Source organism: Rhipicephalus sanguineus, chromosome 3 (genome assembly GCF_013339695.2).
Source record: "Rhipicephalus sanguineus isolate Rsan-2018 chromosome 3, BIME_Rsan_1.4, whole genome shotgun sequence".
NCBI lineage: Eukaryota > Metazoa > Arthropoda > Arachnida > Ixodida > Ixodidae > Rhipicephalus > Rhipicephalus sanguineus.
In genome coordinates, this window is record NC_051178.1 from 183,187,456 (window position 1) to 183,208,180 (window position 20,725).

The 20,725-nt window shown below is 45.0% G+C and overlaps 1 long non-coding RNA gene across 1 annotated transcript; it reads left to right on the forward strand.

Moving 5' to 3' along the window:
* Positions 1-11,819: 11,819 nt before the first annotated feature.
* Positions 11,820-19,157, forward strand: LOC125757716 (uncharacterized). The gene is made up of 3 exons (XR_007415460.1): positions 11,820-12,033; positions 13,808-13,908; positions 19,074-19,157. It is a non-coding gene; the product is annotated as an uncharacterized LOC125757716 (long non-coding RNA).
* The last annotated feature ends 1,568 nt before the right edge of the window (positions 19,158-20,725 follow it).

The window sequence follows — 20,725 nt, forward strand, 5'->3', positions numbered from 1 at the left end:
CGTGAAGGCACTTTTAAAAGCATCCTTTATCCTGAGGACCACGTCACCAGTGGCGGTATTACCGGCTTATCTCCTAAACGAAGAACTGGTAAGACAGTCCTGTACCTTCTTATGTCCCTCTTTATTTCTTCAGATTGCCATATTTCAGAAGATTTTATTGACGCCCAGTGTAATCTGGAGCACTCACGTTTTTCTTTTTTTTTCATTCGTGCTCAAACAGATTGCCGGTGTACGAACTATACTTGACTTTACGACGTCAAAACCCCTTTGTACTGTTCTTGCTGACCCCCAATGCCACTATAATTAAATCAACAAAGAGCCACGAAGTTTTGCTGATTGTGCGCTGTATTCTGTGTTCATGAAGTTTAACTCCACGTTTTATCTTTCAGCTTGCCTTTGAAAGTGAACTGATATTTTTAAGCACTATCGAGGAGAATGTCAAAAGCCTCAGCAAAATTCTGCCTGCAGTGGCGACAGTGTCATCCTTAGCGGACCCATCGTACACAGAGGTGGATGCGTACCTGAGGCCAAGGCTCGCGAAAATGGCCCTGATTTCAGAGGTGAGTAAAATAGTTTTTTAAGAGCCAAAGTTTCAGAAGCAATTCATAACGTCATCATTCTTCTGACACTATACTCAGTTTTCAGCAGTGTATCAGAAGATTTAACGCCGCAGTCGAAATGTGAGCTTTGTCGACAAAATCATTTTCATGAATTTGTAGTTCTGTACCAAGTGAAATTGGACAACGGTTCATTCCATCAGGTACCAATTTAATTTCTCCTTTTTATCTTTGCCAGGTTTCACCCGTAGACATTATTGGCCCGTGCATTGTGTGGGGGCGACGTGAAGGAGCTTGTATGCGGCAAAGAGCCCAGCGAAACCCGGAAGCTACAGCCGAACACGTCGCTAGAAAAAGCACTGGTGCTTTGTTTGTGTGTGTACTACGACAAGGACCTTGCGTATCCGGCTGCTTTTGGCCAGTTGCTTGGCTTCGTTCAAGCAGTCGTTAAATGTGCCGACATCGACGAAATTCCATGGGCGCAGAAAAGGCTACGGTATTTGTTCACGAAACTACACTTCGTTTGAGTTAAGTACACATCAAAGTTTATGTGCTGCTTAAATAGACATCCAAAATTCATCTAGCACCTATTTTAGAGTTCCTGTGTTTTTTTTTTCTTGGATTGCTCTTCCATAAAAAGAAGCGTTTTTGTAAGTTATGGTCAATAAAAGTTTTACTCAATTTAAATTCTTGTAAATATTTCGTTCTACTTAACCCCTTATCTTTGATTCAAGATGTAAGTGTCAGAGCACTCCGCGCAAAATTCCTCACTCCAAATTTCTGGACTACCGTATATATAAGTAATCGCCTCGAAAGAATGCATGCACATCAGAGGCTTAATTGTAGGATTCGCCAGATGCACCTGTGGAAGATGCTTTATGAAAGTTTGAGACAATCGAGAACGCCTTCATTGTGCTAACATTACTAAATTCTGAACAGTGTATAACGAAGATCTAACGCCGCAATCGCGGTGTGAGGCTTGTCGATCCGTGATGGGAGGCCTTCCTAATGCTTAGTTAAGGTGTAAGAGAGGATTTTTACTTACTTGATGCGGGATTCTCCTGCTCTATAAAATGTGTTTCTGACTGTCAGAAAGTGTTTAAAAATAAATTTGAGAGAAGATAATATTTGTTGTGCTGTATTTGTTGATGCTTGGCGGCTCTTTGGCGGGTATATATGCTGGTTGCCCGGCATTAAATGGCTAATTACAAAAATCAAGTATCAATTTTCATATTGGGCACGGGAACATTCTATTGTTCTGCAGAACACGAGCTTGCTAGCTGCACCGTAAATACAGACCGCACTGCCGATGTTGAGCTGTGCGTATATATGTACCGTTGGGTACAACATGGAAAGAGTAGCCAGTGAAATAATGAAAGCTTGTCTCTTATTTCTAGCCTACTCTCTGTACTATAAACCGAAATCCATATTTATGTTTCAGCCAGCAAGCTCATTTTACCCTCTCGCAGTGTCGCTTTCTACAGTTTGCACATGTGCAAGATGAAAAGGAAAAATTAATTTTTGTAATGCGCTAATTAATGCCGGGCATCAGTATGTATACTCTTCAAGAAGCCGCCAAGCCCATACAGCACAACAAATATTATTTTCTTTCAGCTTTCTTTTTGGATGATTTCTGACAGTCAGAAAGGCATTTCAAGGAGCGGGAGAACGCCGCATTAAGTAAGTAAAACTCCTCTCTAACACCTTCTCTAAGCGTTAAAAAGGTTGGCAGTCACGGTTGGCAAGCGTGGGGCGCTTAGCGTGAAAGCGCACCACGCTTAGTACAAGCGTGCAAAAAATCGCCCCCACTCACGCTTCGCAAGCGTTATGCATCCCGCAAGTCACGCTCAGGAAGCGTGATTTTTTCAGCGTGAAAGCACACCACGCATAGAACAAGCGTGCAAAAACACGCCCCCCTCTCACGCTTGCTACGCGTGAAAATATTTAGAGTGTAGATTTCATTAGCCGCTGGCTTCATATGGTTGTGTCCAACTATAAACGCCCCTCCACTCCTTCCATTTCGTTTGTTAACATGCACTTTGTAATATTCCAGGAACAGGGTTCTGCTACCTGCCACATTTTACTCGTAGTGTTTTTTTTTATGAAGGGACACCTAGAAGAGGAAAACGTATGCTAAGGTGATGGCTGTTGGTGCATTTGGCGTAGTCTTGGTGGTGTTGAAAAAGCTATAAAACTTTATACGAGTGAAGAATTGAAGTGATGTGAGCTCGACCGGTGTGGTTAGATAACAATTCGCGCGAGACCATTTTGTTTTAGGTTAAACACCACCGGACCAGATTTTTCTGAACTTGAAGAAAAGGCGTGATGAAATGTGCACGTATTCCGTAATTTTTCGGTGGAAGTGCTCAGAAAGTCCATGCGTTTAGTTTGTATGATCGTGGGCAAGATACACTACGCTGGGAATTTACTAGCACCACGTACGGCAAGAAAATATTTCAGAGCCTTTCAAATAAAACGTCATTTTTTTTCAAGTACACACGACCCATGCGACGCACTTCCTATGTAAAGAACAGGTGAGATTTTTTCTGAGTATAGTTACCACTCTGCCACTCTCAGTAACACATTCGAATTATTTGGCTATTCAATGGCTTTTCAACGTTGTGGCGTTAAGAAAAATCGGTCTACATCCGAGAACACAAGGAGGTGAAGACATAGTTGTTGTGTCCTGAACCAATGACAATTGCGAGGATGGTGACGTACTGCTTCAATGGAAAACAGACTTTCTAACAAATAAACATTCGAGGCCATTGCCAAATGCCGCCGCAAATCCTAACTTGAAAACGTTCGCTGACGGATTCCCCCGATTAGCAGATCACACGAATGAAATATATTCTGTCTAAGCTAGTTGGTGGTGGTGGTTCTAGCACAACTGACCTCACAGGCGCACGAGCCTAGCGAATACAACTATCAGATCGCTCTGATCAGTTCTATCAGATTTCTCTGATCTCTATCAGATCAGTCCTGGGTGGTTGAGTGCGGGTTAATACGGGAACACGTGTTGTACTTTGGGTCAGATAACAATCCTTTCCTCTTGGCAATACAACAGAGACGCGCAACCTTATAGAAGAAGACCAAAGCTTGTCTTTTCACTAGCCATCGCTCAAGTATGCGTTACGCCGTTTCTTGTCATGAGAGTGTATCTTTATTTGTTCTTGAGTGGCCGTATCTTGATGGCTGTCTTGCATGTGTGTTGCAAGCTGTTTGACTGAAAGAAGGAAATTTTAAGGGTTCGTTTTCATCGTAATAACTTTTTCTAGCGTGGACTGACACACGGACAAAGAGAGGGAACAACACCAGCGCTAATATCAACTGAAGGCTTTATTCAGCAAATGAAAACATATATATATATACCCGCCCTGTCACCCGCTGCCCATGCGCACCATCGTAGGTGCACTGTCCGGAGCTATCGCTGGTGTTGCTCCCTCTCTTTGTCCGTGTGTCAGTCCGCGCTAGAAAAAGTTATTACGATGTATATGTACCAACCAGCTCGCCTTTCAGTATTACTCCAAGGGTTCGTTTATTCGTTTGACACAACCTTAATGAAAACTAGCAGATAATGAAGCCAGCGAAGGTATAGCGATCGTTAATTGTACTGTTTAAATGTATTATAGTAAATAGGATATATATATGTGAATAAAGCAAAGTGGACGAAAAGACAACTTGCCACCGGAAGCGACCGAGGCTGCAACCTTCGGATAACACGCCCGATGCTCTACCCATCGAGCTACAGCGGTGGTCGTTCCCTCGTCCACTTTATCGGATATTTATGTACATGCAAACCTGTGAGTGTTAGTCAGCCCCACTTGTAGCCACGACGACGAGTGTGGAACACTCTTTGTTTTGACAGATGGCGTCACGTAGCACGTGATCCTTGTAATAATAATACCTGCGGTTTAACGTCCCAAAACCTCGATATGATTATGAGAGACGCCGTAGTGGAGGGCTCCGGAAATTTCGACACCCTGAGGTTCTTTAACGTGAACCTAAATCTAAGTACACGGGCCTCAAACATTTTCGTCTCCATCGAAAATGCAGCCGCCACGGCGGGGATTCGATCCCGCGACCTTCGGGTCAACAGTCAAGCACCATAACCACTAGACCACTGTGGTGGGGCCACGCGATCCTTTTAACGAGCGGACGGCTGACCAATAAGCGCTCGCATACTACCTGAAGGCATCAAGTCTGCCGGAAAGAGGCCCTCGCTATGAATGAATGAAAGTAGGGAATTTTGAGAGCTCGTTTCTTTGCTCGACACAACCTTAATGAAAACGAGCATATAATGAAGCCAAGGAAGGTATAAGGGACGTTAATTGTACTGTTTTAAGTGTATTGTAGTAATAGTGATATATATGTGAACACTCCCAGGTTGGCATGCACATAATTAACAAAATAAAGACAAAATAAGACAAAATGAAGCTGGACTGTTGATCTTAACCAGATTTGACTACACGAAGGTGGACTGTTATTATGTAAGCTCTACCAATCAGATTCGGTCTGTGCTTAAAGGAAAAAATTACACCATCTCCCACTCAAGGGAACCATGAGGGGATGCGAAGCAGCATTGGGGGCGCACACCAAGTTTCCGTTACGTTCACTCGGCGTTTCCATTAGTGTGTGAGGTTTGTATTTAGTTTCTGTGTTATCATTACGTTGTGTTTGTGCGTTGCTTTGCGTTAGCGTCGAGTGAAGGAGTGGCGGCGACGTTGACGTTTACAAGTCATCTGAACAGGAGCGAAGCGAGAATGACGGAAGCCGACCGAGCGCACGCGCTTATATACACATGAAATGGGGGAGGGAGAGGAGAGAGTGGGTTACAGGCTGTATTTGGCTGCGGCGCGGCTGCATCACGTGGGAGGCTGCGCCGCGGCAGCAGCGCGGGGGAGGAGAGGAGAGAAGGCGACCGAACACCTGCGTAAAGGAGAGCGGGAGAGAGAGAGTAGGCGCATGCGCAGTGGAGCGTGGACGCCACCACCGCCACCGGACACAGTCCCGAGCAAAAGATGCTTCGCATCTAAAACTGCTTCAACGTTTAATGTTCGTACTGACCTTCTGGCTGAAAATTTCCGAAATTACTCTGTATCTGGCAAGATCTATATCTATTCTACATAAACTATATGCATGGCGCACTGAGTTTATAATAAGTTATTGTTTTATTAGCAATTTATTTGTGGCTAGAAGACCAAGCAAGAGTGAAAAACTGTGCTTATTTATGTGATATTCCTTATTCAAAATGGTGTTATTTATTTTTCTGTAATAAAAACTCTGCTTGTAATACCGCTTGTGTTCAATTAGGCGACAAAGTTGGGCGATAAAATTGAATGACACGTCTATTTTGGCTACTTTTCAAATTCACCTAACGGCAACCCTGGCCCGGAAGAGTCTCTCTCTCTGGACAGCGTATACGGTAAGCACGCGTTTTCTTTCCCTTCCGTCGTCTTCCTTGTCTTGGGGTTCGCTCAGTATTAGTTCGCCAACGGTGCCTAGCGCCAGCGGCGAGCGCTTACCTTACGTTGTCCCTTCCGAACGTTGCATTGTATTCGCGTGTATTCGCAGAGCGTATTCGCAGAGCGTTGCAGTGAATTCGCGTGTAGTCCTACTACGCCGAGCCGCACTTATCGAAGGCCAACGCGAGCGGAGATCTCCCTCCCTCAAGCGATCGGGGCCATTGGTCATACGCAGCGTGGCCGCGAGGGACCTTTTCCATTAGCGGCGTGTCGCTGTGAGCCATTGTCCACGGAGACATGCTAGCGGCGCCCTTTGTTGTGTATTTCCGCCCGTAGCGTGATTAAGCCCTTTGATTCTCCCGTCGCCTTTGGGAGCGGGCGGGGTACTACTAAGTTTTTGTGGTGTTGCCGCAGGCAGTAAAGTGTTGCGGATTTTCTTAGAGAAGTAGTGTGTACTTGCCGCGCTGCGCTCGGTGCCTTTGTTTCCCGAACTCACGTGTGCAGCGGCACGCTAGCTCACGCGAGGCGACGGCAAACGCGGCCCTGTGGTGCGCAAAGTCTGAACCTACTCTAGTGGCCGTACTCTCTGGCGAGATACGTGCACAATACGAGGTTCGATCCCCACTGGCGGAAAGTTGTCTTTTCGTCCACTTTACTATCTTCGCATCTGTATCACAATGACTACAATATATTTGAAACAGTACAATTAACGTCTCCTATACCTTCCTTGGATTCATTATCTGCTGGTTTTCATTAAGGACGCAAGCTGGTTGTGCTTTAGTCTATGGGTTCGTGCGTCCATCGCTATGCAATGGAGCTAATTGACGCAACTATTTTACATTTGCATCAGTTTCTAACCGAGGTAATTTATTCAGGGAAGTCCCACGTATTCACGTACTGCAGTGTTCCCACACTAATTTCTCTACTTGCAGGTGACATGGGATCGCTGGCGCTGATATGCTCGGCGCTAGTGGCAACAGCAGCATTTGCTGTTCTCAACGAGGGAACATATGCGGAGGCTGCGGGTGTGATCTTGGAAGGTACGCTCTTATTTGATCAGTACGTTGTCTGAAGGGCGGCACTGACGCGTGAAGACAAAAGCTATGGTGAGGAAGAAAGCAAAACTCATTATTGGAATTCCTGCAGCAACGCTCACAAAAAATTTTGATCCGAACATTTTTGTAACTGGCTCTTTTGTAGTACTATGTTTGCGATCGCGAATGGCTGGAGCTTGTTCTTATAAACTGACCTCATGTCCTAGTGACGCTTTAAAAACGGAAGCTTCGAATTCTTCACATATTTCAACACGTGTTTTCTTCTTAGTTGACGGGGGATTAAAAGCGATATGTGCGAGATTTTGTACTACTATCTTCCATTAAGGTGCAATGAAGCGACTCACTTCTGAGCGAAGCTTTCTGTGTGAAGGAGAACTATAAGACTTCTGTGTTTTCTTACATGTTAGCACATTTACTTTTCCGTATCCATGATGCAATGTTTACGTGACATATTGTTACGGGGAGACACAAGGTAAAAGAAAGAAAACACGCACGACAGCGCTGATTCGCTATTTACCTTATTCTGAAAGCACACACATATTTAACACACCACCTCATGTTCATACGCGGATGATATCCTTTTCAGGGCATTTACAAACAGGAGAGACGTTTGGTCAGCTTTGTTGTTGCTTGCACATCCATTTAAAATTATACATTATGTGTGTGAAACCACGTGGATGTGATAATATCTTAAGTACGCGAGTGTTTTCTGAATGATTAGTTGCGAATCAGCGCTGTCCTGTGTTGCTTTTTTGCCTACTTTGTGTTTTTCTCGTTTGCGCTGCCCTATCCTGACTGTTCAAGCAGTTCCACGTTTACATCCTACATCGCGCCTCAAACTAAATCGGCTAAATGTCGATTCTCCTGTCTTACGCTCAAGATGCACCTTGGGAATTGCCAGCTCTTTTAAACACCAAAGTTTTCTTATGCCAAGTTCAACCAAGATTTTACTGACGTCACTTCCGTGACGGCAATGACGTCAGCAAAAGTGTGTGCGAAGAGTTCCCAAAGGAAAATTGAAATCAGTTTACGAGCAATTTATACTCTGATACAACTTTAGAAGTCTAAAGAATTTCCCCCTCAAAGGTGGATGCACACAAACCTGCACCAATGGGCGCACACTCCAGACTGACGTCACGAGCCGGTCGGCCGGTGACCCCACCTTAGGAGTACATTGCCTAGTGCATGAGCGAGACTGTTTCTTTAGTCGCGGAGGAGATCGGCTGCCGCGCTTCGGCTGTCTGGGCGGGGCCTCTCCGGACTTCATATGTTGTATCCTAATACACAAGCAATTACTTCTGCGATGACGCTTTTCACTTTCGCGTTATGTCGATTCCTATGAATGACTGACCAACCTTAACTTCTTTTCCTCGTCACCTGCAGGTGTAGGTGCTCGTTTCCATGGAACTGAAGAAGAAAGAAATGAACATAACCTCGACTATCACGATAAACATAAACGCGAAATGCGGTCCAAGCAACGAGCGCCTCTGGTGTGCTTCGTGCGGTACGACGGCTTCGGAAGATTAGGAGCGATGCGCTTCAGCGTGGACGGCATTCCCATCAAGAAGTGCACACACGTCGTATTCTCTTACCTGGAGACGAACAACCATACCGGAGATTTTCTGTACCGCAAGACGGGCCCACTCTCCCTGAAAGGTGCGCACCTTGATGGTGGTGATATCGCAGCAGGCGCGTTTAGCCAGGCATGCATAACCGACACAGGCATGCGCACATGGAGGAAAGGGGGGGGGGTGCAAGTGGCCACACCTAATCATCGAAAGAGGGCGCAAGTCTGCCCCATACCTCTATAGTCAGTCATCCCTGTACCGTCATTATTTAAAGTGCACAGTAATGGCCACGTATGTTTTTGACGCTAAAGGCGGCCGAGGATCCCCGGTGTTGCATTTCAAGAACTGTGTACTTCCTACCTTTACCCTCCGAAAGCAGGGTCCAAAGGCAGGCCGTTGTGAGAAGCACGTAATTGCTTCATTTTCATTTTTGCGCTCATTGCGAAGCATGTGTTCTACCTGAGCCTATGTACGTTGATGGCAGGGGTGTGCTACTTGTTGCTTGTTCGTGATGTAGAAGTATAAGCAGGGACACGTTTAGAATAACAGAGAGCTGAGTATTCATTCTAAAAAGACAAGGCGTGCAAACACGGACACAAGAAAGAAGTCAAGACACCGGTGTTTGTAGTATCGTGACTTCTTTCTTGTGTCCGTGTTTGCACGCCCTGTCTTTTTCAGACAGGGATACGTTGCCGCACACAGTGGCCGGCGTTTCTTTATCTGGACTCGTCTTTGTCAACGATCACCCATCTATAAGTCCATCTACCGAAACGCTGGCCAGCTGTCTGCGGTTGCTTATCCCTTTTTATATAGCCTCTATCGCGCATTTGCTTTCCACCAGTTGGCACCCATCTTCTTTACATTGATCTTGATAAATGTGACGGCTGAAGTGGTTAGGAACGCAGATGTGTAAACCTTAACCTCGCTATTTTTTTTTCTTGTTAAGCAAAGGCGTTACATTACAGATACTCTTAGTGACTTAATTTCTTACGCCTGCACACTCAGGAAAGATTAAAAATAATAACGAGTTAAAAAGCGCGTGTGGCCTTACTTCTTGGGCACAGAGCGCCGAATCATGCGAATCGTGCAGATTTACGTAATAGATCGTATAAATACACATTAATTGACTCAGTCGCGAACTAAGCATACGAAATATCGCGAATAACACATTAGGAATCCATCCAGTCTTCTTGATTACATTTGAGATTCGGCGAACACGTTTCTTTACGTTGGTATGCAATAGTGAATAGAACATGAATGCATTTCACTGCTGATAAAAGATTGTAAATTTAAGAGAAATGCAACCTACAAAGTCATATAGTAAGTGTGATCGAGAAAATTAGCGAAAACGATCACGAATTTATATACTGGCGGGTCGATGAGATAATTCAATGCGTTGCGACTGAGCAATGATACAGGTTTGTAAAGAATAATCGATGGCACGCGACAGTAGACAAATAATTTTAGGCAGACAAAACTTCCTGAAGTATGCCGACAACACTATATTGAAATATGCGTTATTAAATAACGGAGCTGGTTACGAATCACTGTTTACTGTTATCATTCACTGATGGATTCTTGTAATCAGCCGTATCACTTATATGGCTAGGATGTGGGAAAATGTGGTGGTCCGTGAACCCTTAAGGGCGCAGAAACTATAATCAAGGAGAAATGCTAGCATACGCAACCTCAAACGGTTTCCCCGCTTGCAGTAGCTTCCCTTCAGGTTTTGTCAGCATATATAGCTAGGTACGGTACCCGCCGCAGCATGAATCGCTAACCATAAAATTTCCTTCAAGCTCACGTCTCCAAGCGCAAAATTTGTAGTGCGCATCTCTCAAATGTGCTGATAGAGAAATCAAAAGCTACAACAGAAGACACTTTCATAGATCGCAGCTGGTAATAAACACCGGAGATGCACACTTGTGCTTCGTTGGCTAACCATCTGTAGGGAGTGCTTGGGCGGTGGTTCTTTTTAAAACGATGCTCACATTTGGCCATTGCTACATATGCGTAGCTTGCGCCATTGCGATGTCGACGGTAAAAGCCCCGTAGACATCCTTTGTGCATGCCTGAACGGTTTTACTTCGAAGACTAGGTGTGTAGCACGTCTACAAGAGTAGCTTAAAACGCTGGTGTTGCAAGCTTTCAGAAATGATTGAAGCTAGTATAAATACGTAGACTCAGCATCAACCTTTGTGTTCGGCAAGTTACTGAAGAGAGGTTAAGTGGCGTTTTAACGATGATATTGTGCATTAAAAAAAAAGAAAAAAAAACTTGGAGGAAGCCTGAGCGTCGCCCTCAAGAGTAACACGCGATAGGGTAATCTGGCCCCGTTTACATCGCCTTCTCAATCGCTAGCCTGGCATCGCTTCTCGGTGCACACCTCTACCGTGCCGCAAGGAAAGGAAGATCTGTGCGCGTAAAATTGGCCATTTCAAACTATCCTAGATTGCATACTGCAAGTACAGTTGCGAAGTGCCCACTACGCCATAAATCTTCCTGTTGCGAATTGGCGAAGTACCCACCACGCATCCGTAAGGCAACTCACGCACCCGCGCAGCTGCACACTTTGTTGATGCTGTCGCTGATAATGATGATTAAGTATGTCTGAGCGCTTCGTAATTGGCGGCCCTTTAAACCAACCACTCGTTGCGCACTTCACGTGCTTTGACGTCTGCTGCGATTCTACCATTCTGCCACGTGATATTACATGCGTCAAGGACACTCCTCTCACTGCATGACATTCATATAGGGTTTTTCTCCGAAATAGTTTCAAACGCGGGCTTGGCTCTGTGGTAGCACACCCGCTTGCCACGCAGAAATCCTGGGTTTCCAAGCATGTATAGCTCGAAATGATTCTCATAAAAATGACGGCCACTGCTAGATAACGCTCACTAGACGACGACCGTTACATTGGCTATAGCATTGGCTTGTACTGGCTAATGTCAGCTATCGGAGTTATAACAGCAACACTGTGCTCATTCAATCTCAATCCAGCAATGGAGGTTTCAACCACTTTTATCTATTCATTATTATTATTATTATTATTATTATTATTATTATTATTATTATTATTATTATTATTATTATTATTATTATTATTATTATTATTATTTTCTTGGTGTTCGCAGAAATGGAGAAGGACGTGGCCTCGCTGAGGGAACGTAACAGGAACATTAGGGTTCTCTTCAGTTACGGTGGTGGGGCTCACATTAACAGCTTGCTCAAACGGCTGCGCAACAAAAAGGATCAAGAAAAGATGATAAATACCATCGACTCTCTAGTAAAGCCCAAGAAATTCGACGGCGTCAATTTGCACTTGGAAGGACCGGGACCGTCGATATGCAACAGAGAGCACTTCGACAGAATTCTCACGTTTATTAAGGTGACCAGCATGTTTTCTTTTCTTTCTTTTTCTTTCACACTCGCGTAACTCTAGGAGGTAAAATGTTCGCGAACGTTGGTGCTGCCTGTTGCGATGCAAGCAGTGACAACGTCCAGCGATGAATACTTGAGGCATAAGTATTAATCACACGGCATAATTACGGCATGAACACTAGGGCAATAAACACTCGTTTTGCATAGGTGACAATTTTGCAGAGGTGACAATTTTTTCAGAAGACGTCTAAAATACAAGATTGAGTGGCTTGAGATTGTAGCGATGTTAAAGAGATCCCGAATCCCATTAATCTGATGGCTGCCTTTAAAAATGTGCTTATTTGTTAATTATAGTTGCCAGAGTTTTGCGTGCTGTGCCAAAACCACGATGTGATTATGAGAGACGCCGTTGTGGAAGGTTCGGGAAATTTCGACCACCTAGGGTTCATTAACGGGCGCCCATATCTAAGCAAACGGGCATCTAGCATTTTGCCTCCATCGAAATGCGGCCGCCGCGGACGGGATTCAATCCCGCCACCGTCGGGTCAGCAGTCAAGCACCATAACCACTAGACCATCGTGACGAATGTGCAAATTTTTTATATTCTGGATAACAGCTTGAATATTAGGGAGGCAAATATAGATGAAATGAAACTTTTTTACTGTCTCACGAAACTCTATGCCAACCAAATTCACCATGCTTGTGAGGTCACCGCGAGATGGAGCTGGAGGTTGGAAGCGGTATTTCGCGGTCAGTCTTTTGCTTTTGCGTTTCTTCTGGGATAGCTTTTTCTCACCGTACGGGTGACCTTTTGGAGGTATTGTGATGAGGTAATTCAGTAAGTGTTCTAGAAAAATATGTGGCCTTGTTGCCCACTTACTGACATGGTAGTGCACCAGTGCACAATAAAGCTTTTACAGTGACAAATTGTGCTTGTAAACCCGTTTATGGAGAATGCCGGGTACTGTTAAAAGGGCACTGCAACACTTTTTCAGCATGGTCAGAAAACGTTGCCGATCGGCTGTCGAGGCTTCTGAGAACACTCGAGCCAAACATTATAGCGCAACACGCGTCCTGGAATTTACAATCAATTCTCAGTCAGCTAGAAATCGCTCCCTCTTCTCTCGACAAGTGATGCCATAAACCCAAGGTACACGGCCATTGGTTGACTTGAGCATCGCGAGTTCCGTAGTTAATGCGGCCGCCACGGGATGCCGCCACGTCCGCGCGCGCTCGCGACCACACTGATAGTAGGCCGCACGTTCGAAGAAAAAGAAAAGAAAAGAAAGTGCTCCAGGTCATAACGCGCGCTGACGAACGGAGGCATATTCTTTCCCCCTTGTCATTTTCCTCTTGCGTAACTTTTTTCAGCGCGCTCGCCAGCACGAAAGGAGAGAGAAAGCGCTTAAAGCGTGCGATAAATTCCTGTAACTCCCCTAGTACAAGAAGAATTCAAATTTGTTTTTGCGGCAGTCGATTCGTGAGGCAATAAACTCTATTAATGAAGCCATTCGATGATTACTTGGAAAACTGTTGCAGGGCCCCATCAAACATGAAGCTCTGGACAACGAGGCAACAGCCGGCTGCACCTGACATCTAGCTTTATTTGGCGTTTTGAAAGGTGTGGAGATCAATAGCCCGTGTTGCAGTGAACACCCTAATTCCTTAAGGCAGCTTTGTTAATGATATACATATTCTGCTGTCCCTAAAGCTTTCGCTATTCTATGCCTTGAAAGGCGCAGTGTTCTCACGGAGCGCGACATATTTGTTTTTCTGAACAGAAATTCCGGTTCAAGATTATGCACGTCGATGACCTCCTAACAATTCAACTCCCGACCTGCCGCCCCAAATGTGATGCTGTATTGAAAAGTGACCTTGCAAGGTAAGCTGTCATTAGCGCACGAGTCTTTTTTTTCCCTTTTAGAAACGTGCGAAAGCGGATTAATAATATGCCATGGTATATTTAAGTCCATCGGAACGAACGTAGAACAGTGAACCCGAGGTAAGGTGTAAACGTTCGTGCCGTACTACAAAACCGACGAGCGGCACGTTTCTCTTTTTCCTTTTAAATGCGAAGCATTTCTTAGCGAACTTCTGCGACTTTGAGCGTATCTATCTATCTATCTATCTATCTATCTATCTATCTATCTATCTATCTATCTATCTATCTATCTATCTATCTATCTATCTATCTATCTATCTATCTATCTAGCCGCCTACGACTTTGTGCTCTCCTGGTCGCTTGGTTCATCTAATGTGCACCAAAATTGGCATGGCGTAACATGACTGTATGACGAACATAAATGACAAGTCATAACATGAAAATCATGACACGCATGTCATGTACAGCATGATTTACATGCTACGCTCATGGTGCGCTGGCGGCCGTTTCGCTAGTTTGATATACACCAAAATTGGTATCTTGCGACGTGACTGTGTGACGAACATAAATAACACGAGTTAACATGAAAATCATGACACGCATGTCATGCACAGCATGACTTACGTGCCACGCCCATGGTGCGCTGGCAGCCGTTTCGCTAGCTTTATATACACCAAAATTGATATCTTGCGACGTGACCGTGTAACGAACATAAATAACACGAGATAACATGAAAATGATGACACGCATGTCATGTACAGCATGACTTACGTGGCACGCTCATGGGGCGCTGGCGGCAGTTTCACTAGCTTGATCTACCCCGAAATTGGTATTGCGCGACGTGACTGTATGACGAGCATAAAAACTTGAGTTAACATGAAAATCATGACACGCATGTCATGTACAGCATGACTTACGTGCCACGCTCATGGAGCGCTGGCGGCAGTTTCGCTAGCTTGATATACACCAAAATTAGTATCTTGTGACGTGACTGTGTAATGAACATAAATAACACGAGTTAACATGAAAATCATGACACGCATGTCATGTACAGCATGACTTACGTGCCACGCTCATGGAGCGCTGGCGGCAGTTTCGCTAGCTTGATCTACCCCGAAATTGGTATTGCGCGACGTGACTGTGTGACGAACATAAAAACTCGAGTTAACATGAAAATCATGACACGCATGTCATGTACAGCATGACTTCCGTGCCACGCTCATGGAGCGCTGGCGGCCGTTCGCTAGTTTGATCTACCACGAAATTGGTATTGCGCAACGTGACTGTGTGACGAACATAAAAACACGAGTTAACATGACAATCATGACACGCATGTCATGTACAGCATGACTTACGTGCCACGCTCATGGGGCGCTGGCGGCGGCTTCGCTAGATTTATATACACCAAAATTGGTATCTTGTGACGTGACTGTGTAACGAACATAAATAACACGAGTTAACATGAAAATCATGACACGCATGTCATGTACAGCATGACTTACGTGCCACGCTCATGGGGCGCTGGCGGCGGTTTCGCTAGCTTGACCTACCCCGAAATTGGTATTGCGTGACGTGACTGTGTAACGAACACAAATAACACGAGTTAACATGAAAATCATGACACGCATGTCATGTACAGCATAACTTACGTGCCACGCTCATGGGGCGCTGGCGGCGGCTTCGCTAGATTTATATACACCAAAATTGGTATCTTGTGACGTGACTGTGTAACGAACATAAATAACACGAGTTAACATGAAAATCATGACACGCATGTCATGTACAGCATGACTTACGTGCCACGCTCATGGGGCGCTGGCGGCGGTTTCGCTAGCTTGACCTACCCCGAAATTGGTATTGCGTGACGTGACTGTGTAACGAACACAAATAACACGAGTTAACATGAAAATCATGACACGCATGTCATGTACAGCATAACTTACGTGCCACGCTCATGGGGCGCTGGCGGCGGTTTCGCTAGATTTATATACACCAAAATTGGTATCTTGTGACGTGACTGTGTGACGAACATAAAAACACGAGTTAACATGAGAATCATGACTCGCATGTCATGCACAGCATGACTTACGTGCCACGCTCATGGGGCGCTGGCGGCGGCTTCGCTCGCTTGATCTACCCCGAAATTGGTATTGCGCGACGTGACTGTGTAACGAACATAAATAACACGAGTTAACATGAAAATCATGACACGCATGTCATGTACAGCATGACTTACGTGCCACGCTCATGGAGCGCTGGCGGCAATTTCGCTAGCTTGCTCTACCCCGAAATTGGTATTGCGCGACGTGACTGTGTGGCGAACATAAAAACACGAGTTAACATGAAAATCATGACACGCATGTCACGTACAGCATGACTTACGTGCCACGCTCATGGGGCGCTGGCGGCCGTTTCGCTAGCTTGATCTACCCCGAAATTGGTATTGCGCGACGTGACTATGTGACGAACATAATAACACGAGTTAACATGAAAATAATGACACGCATGTCATGTACAGCATGACTTACGTGCCACGATCATGGCGCGCTGGCGGCCGTTTCGCTAGCTTGATCTGCCCGGGAATTGGTTTTGCGCGACGTGACTGTGTGACGAACATAAAAACACGAGTTAACATGAAAATCATGACACGCATGTCATGTACAGCATGACTTACGTGCCACGTTCATGGGGTGCTGGCGGCCGTTTCGCTAGCTTCATATACACCAAAATTGGTGTCTTGCGACGTGACCGTGTGAGGAACATAAATAACACGAGTTAACATGAAAGTCATGACACGTATGTCATGTACAGCATGACTTGCGTGCCACGCTCATGGGGCGCTGGCGGCCGTTTCTCTAGCTTGATCGACCCCGAAGTTGGTATTGCGTGACGTTACTGTGTGACGAACATAAATAATAGGAGTTAACATGAAAACCATGACACGCATTTTCCTCAATGACATACAAGACGATGTATGCAGCTCTTTGCTGGCTGCTTCGCATTACATCGATTCCCACAATGCGTGGGATCTGCCGGCTTTTTTTTTTGTAGAGTGAAGCGAACATCGAACAAATTGGGGCAAATAGGAGCTAGTGGTGCGAAGACTGAGGAAACAGAAGAGCTGGTGGCCTCCCCTCCTCCTCACAATCACTTCCCTTTCCCACCACTTACTGTTCTATACTATACAAGATTATGATATACTTTACCCTCTCACCTCCTCCTTTCCCTTCTCCTCGCCATCACTTCCCCTCCCCCCTTGCTGTAATATACTATACAACACTATGCTATACTTCACCGTCTATACACATCATTTCCCTCCTCCTCGCCCTCACTTCCCTTTCCCAGCTCCTTGTAATACTATGGAAGGCTATGCTATGGTTCACCCTGTCTTCTGGAATGTCGTCCTGAGAGGTCATCGCGGGTGAAGGCGACGAAGGCAGTGCTCAACTTCTTGAAGACATCAGACTTGCACCGGCGGTTATAGATCAACGGCGTTATCATGACAGTGAAGTGTGCGACCTTGTGCGTGCGTGCTATCCCTCTCTCTCTCCCTATCATTAAAACTCCCCCATCCATTCCCCCAGTGTAGAGTAGCATACTGGTCCTTCTAAATTGGTTAACATCCCTGCGTTTCCTTTTCCTCGTGTTCCTTCCCCTCCTCCTTTCCTCCCTCGTCACCCTCACTTCCCTTTCTTACCCCTTGCTATACAATGATATGCATGGCCATGCTATGCTTCACCCTCTTCCCTCCTCCTTTCTCTCCTCCTGACCATCACATCACTTCTCTTCGACCCTCACTTCCGCTTCCCACTCTCGCCCCAGATAGGTGCAGCTAGGGCGAGGTTGTGCGAGGTTCGCCAAGCTTAAACAGCTGCGCTGTTTAAAATATACTACCCTGTTTTGTATTATCTACTATCCCAGTATGAACGAGAGAAGGGGAAATTAAGGGCTCGTTTTTCTCTGTTAGACAGAACCTTAATGTTCTGTCGGTTTTCATTTATACTACCCTAGTTTGTAACAGAATCCACAAAATTGGCGTGTCCGCCTGCGTGCTTGCCTGCCTGTTGATCTTTGTTTTATCCATATGAAGCCAAGGAAAGTATAGGGACGTTATTTGTATTTATTACGGCAGAACTATTAGGATCGACGTTTGCCGCGTGCCCGTAGATAGAAAATTATCATCATCATGACCCGGAACGCGATCAATCACCGCCCAAGCATTCTGTACAGATGGTTAACAAGAAAAGCTGAAACGTAGTGGGAGTTGCCCAATTTCTGTGGCACATAAGTGCTAGAGGAATTTTGCAGCAGATCTGTTGCGTAACAGTGCGCAACTCACCACAAAACAGCGGCGTCTTGTAAGAAGCAAAAAAAAATGCGATAGTTACACTAATGTCTAAACCGATGTAGCAAGCATGCTCTACAAAGGAAAGGAGAAACTAATCAAATCTGATGTGGTGCTATCGAATGTAATGCATTCGGTGTACTATAAAGCCGAGCACGCTAAAGCCGAGGGCTAAAGGCGCACGCTCGCGCCTTTAGCCCTCAACCCGTCGGTTTTCTGTAAGAAAACTATCAAATGTGTGAATGAAAAAAAAAAAAAAGCAAATACCACTGCATAGGATAGAAGAATGGCACTTTTTGGGCCACAGATTTGTGAACAAATTGGGAGCTTATCCACAGAAAAAGAGTCTCACACTTTAGCGATCATGGCTGAGCAACTCAGTGAGAAGAGGAGGATGACAAGAAAAGACCAAGGTGAAAATCGAAGGCTGCAAAGACTGAGTACATTAGGATAGCGTGGGAAAGACTTATATAGTGTGTTGTAGCCTAATAGTTGCCGCAGTTGGCACAAACAGCCAGATGTGCAGGTAACACCTTACCTTGCAAGACCGTATGGGCTCCTTCTTATCAAAGCCGCTTAGATGTAGTAGTGCTTTGGTTTTACCGGTGATGGCATCAGGGAGCTACCGTAAAACACAGCGTGAGACTGGGGGAAAATAGAAATGTGCCCAGAGAAATGTAAAAAGCAGCAAAAAGTATGATAGGAATACGGGGCTCAGTAGTATCGCATGATGCTGTTCAGCCTTCCTAAAAAAAAAACATTTTTTTAATGGAATAGTGTTGCATATCGTATACCTGAAAAAATTTGTTTCGCGATGCAGGTACGTCGACTACATCTTTCTCATGACGTTCGATTACAAACTGGACGATACTAAGAAGACGAAGCTTACGAGTGGACTCAATCTGTGCGAAGGGGGGACAGTACAGCGACGTTGGAACCGTAAGAACATTGAGCTTCGAAGTATGGCTTAACATTCTAACAACAAGAAAAAAATATGTGCGAATGAAGCGCAGAGAAGCGCTGTTATTATTACCACAAATACTAAGATACAGCAAGGACAAAAATTGAAGTGCTCTAGAAGAGAGGTGTTCAGGAAAAAAAGAGGGCAGAAAACAAAAACAAAAACAAATGTTCGTGTTTGTACAGACGGAAAACCACATCCTTTTCTTGTAGGATAGAAGTAAGAAGCAAGAATGGGGGGTATGAATGTGGTTGTGTACTCGTATATACACAGGTTCCTTTTTTTTTAATTTCTAAAGCCTGCCCTTAGACATAGCAATTCGTGGTATCAAAAATACACATGCAAATTTGCTTCGTGTATAAAGTCTAACAGTGAACGGTGGTAACGTGCATGGATCCAGCGGTCGAGGTCGGGTGGTCGGCCAGGCCTGAGGCGTTTCAAGAAATGTGTCCGAAAATACTAAAAAAAAAATAAGGAAAATGAAATATTTCCTCGCTGCCTTTTTCATTATTTTTCTGTGGTGGCAGGCATCTTAACATGAGTATAGACATCGATTACGGCAGTAATTAAATGAATTAAGTCATACTCTTAATTAGAGGAAACAGGCGGTCGGTTAAAATGGGAGAATTGGAACCCTTCCTGCGAAGAGTCCATTGCCGCTTAGTCATTTCAAGAACGCGGACGCTGGCAATTTTATCAGAGTGCTCTAATCCGACCTATTTCGCCGGCGAATACGAAACAGAAATGTAGAAGAGCGCAACTGCGATATTCTTTCGTAACGTCCAGAATGAGCGAGCGTAGTTAGATGTATAAGCCATCGATCGACATCGCTTTGTGGCTGTGTGGGCTGTGCTTGCGATTACACGACGCACGGCGCACATACATTAACAAATGCAGAAGAACTAACACCACTGCAATCATTGTCGTGAACAGTGAAGTCATTCTGGTCGCCTGATAGTGTCGCCCATCTGCGCTTTGTTTCAAGATTATTTCAAGAATTTTCTGAATATTCGGGAAACCGGAAGCAATCGCTCGACCGAAAATGCTTGGAAGAGAAACGGGAGCGTCACTGATTGCTCGCGCCACCAATAACTTCATAACACGCACGCCTTTGGTTGGCCCACGTTTTCAGTACACAAACTGTTAAATACCGAAAGTGACGTGCTTCAGCACGTGTTCCACCGACAATAAGTTAGAGATATTGGGACACATTTTCCCGAACACGAACGATAGAGACGTGGAAACATATATGCACTCGTGATAAAGAGTAGTTACTCATCTTAACAAGCTGTAAGATAAAGCTGCATAGTTCACTATGAACGCAAACAGCGAAACTCCAAACAGCATTTGAATTTTTTTTTATGAATCCAAGCTAAGCTAGGGAGGAACGTTAGATAGGGTATATATAAAGTACCAGGTTCGAGCCTGGAACCACGTGGATCGGTGATAACTGGTGCAGATTTGGTAACGCTGGAACTTTCCAGCGGCTGTTGTGCTGACTGCCGCGTTCT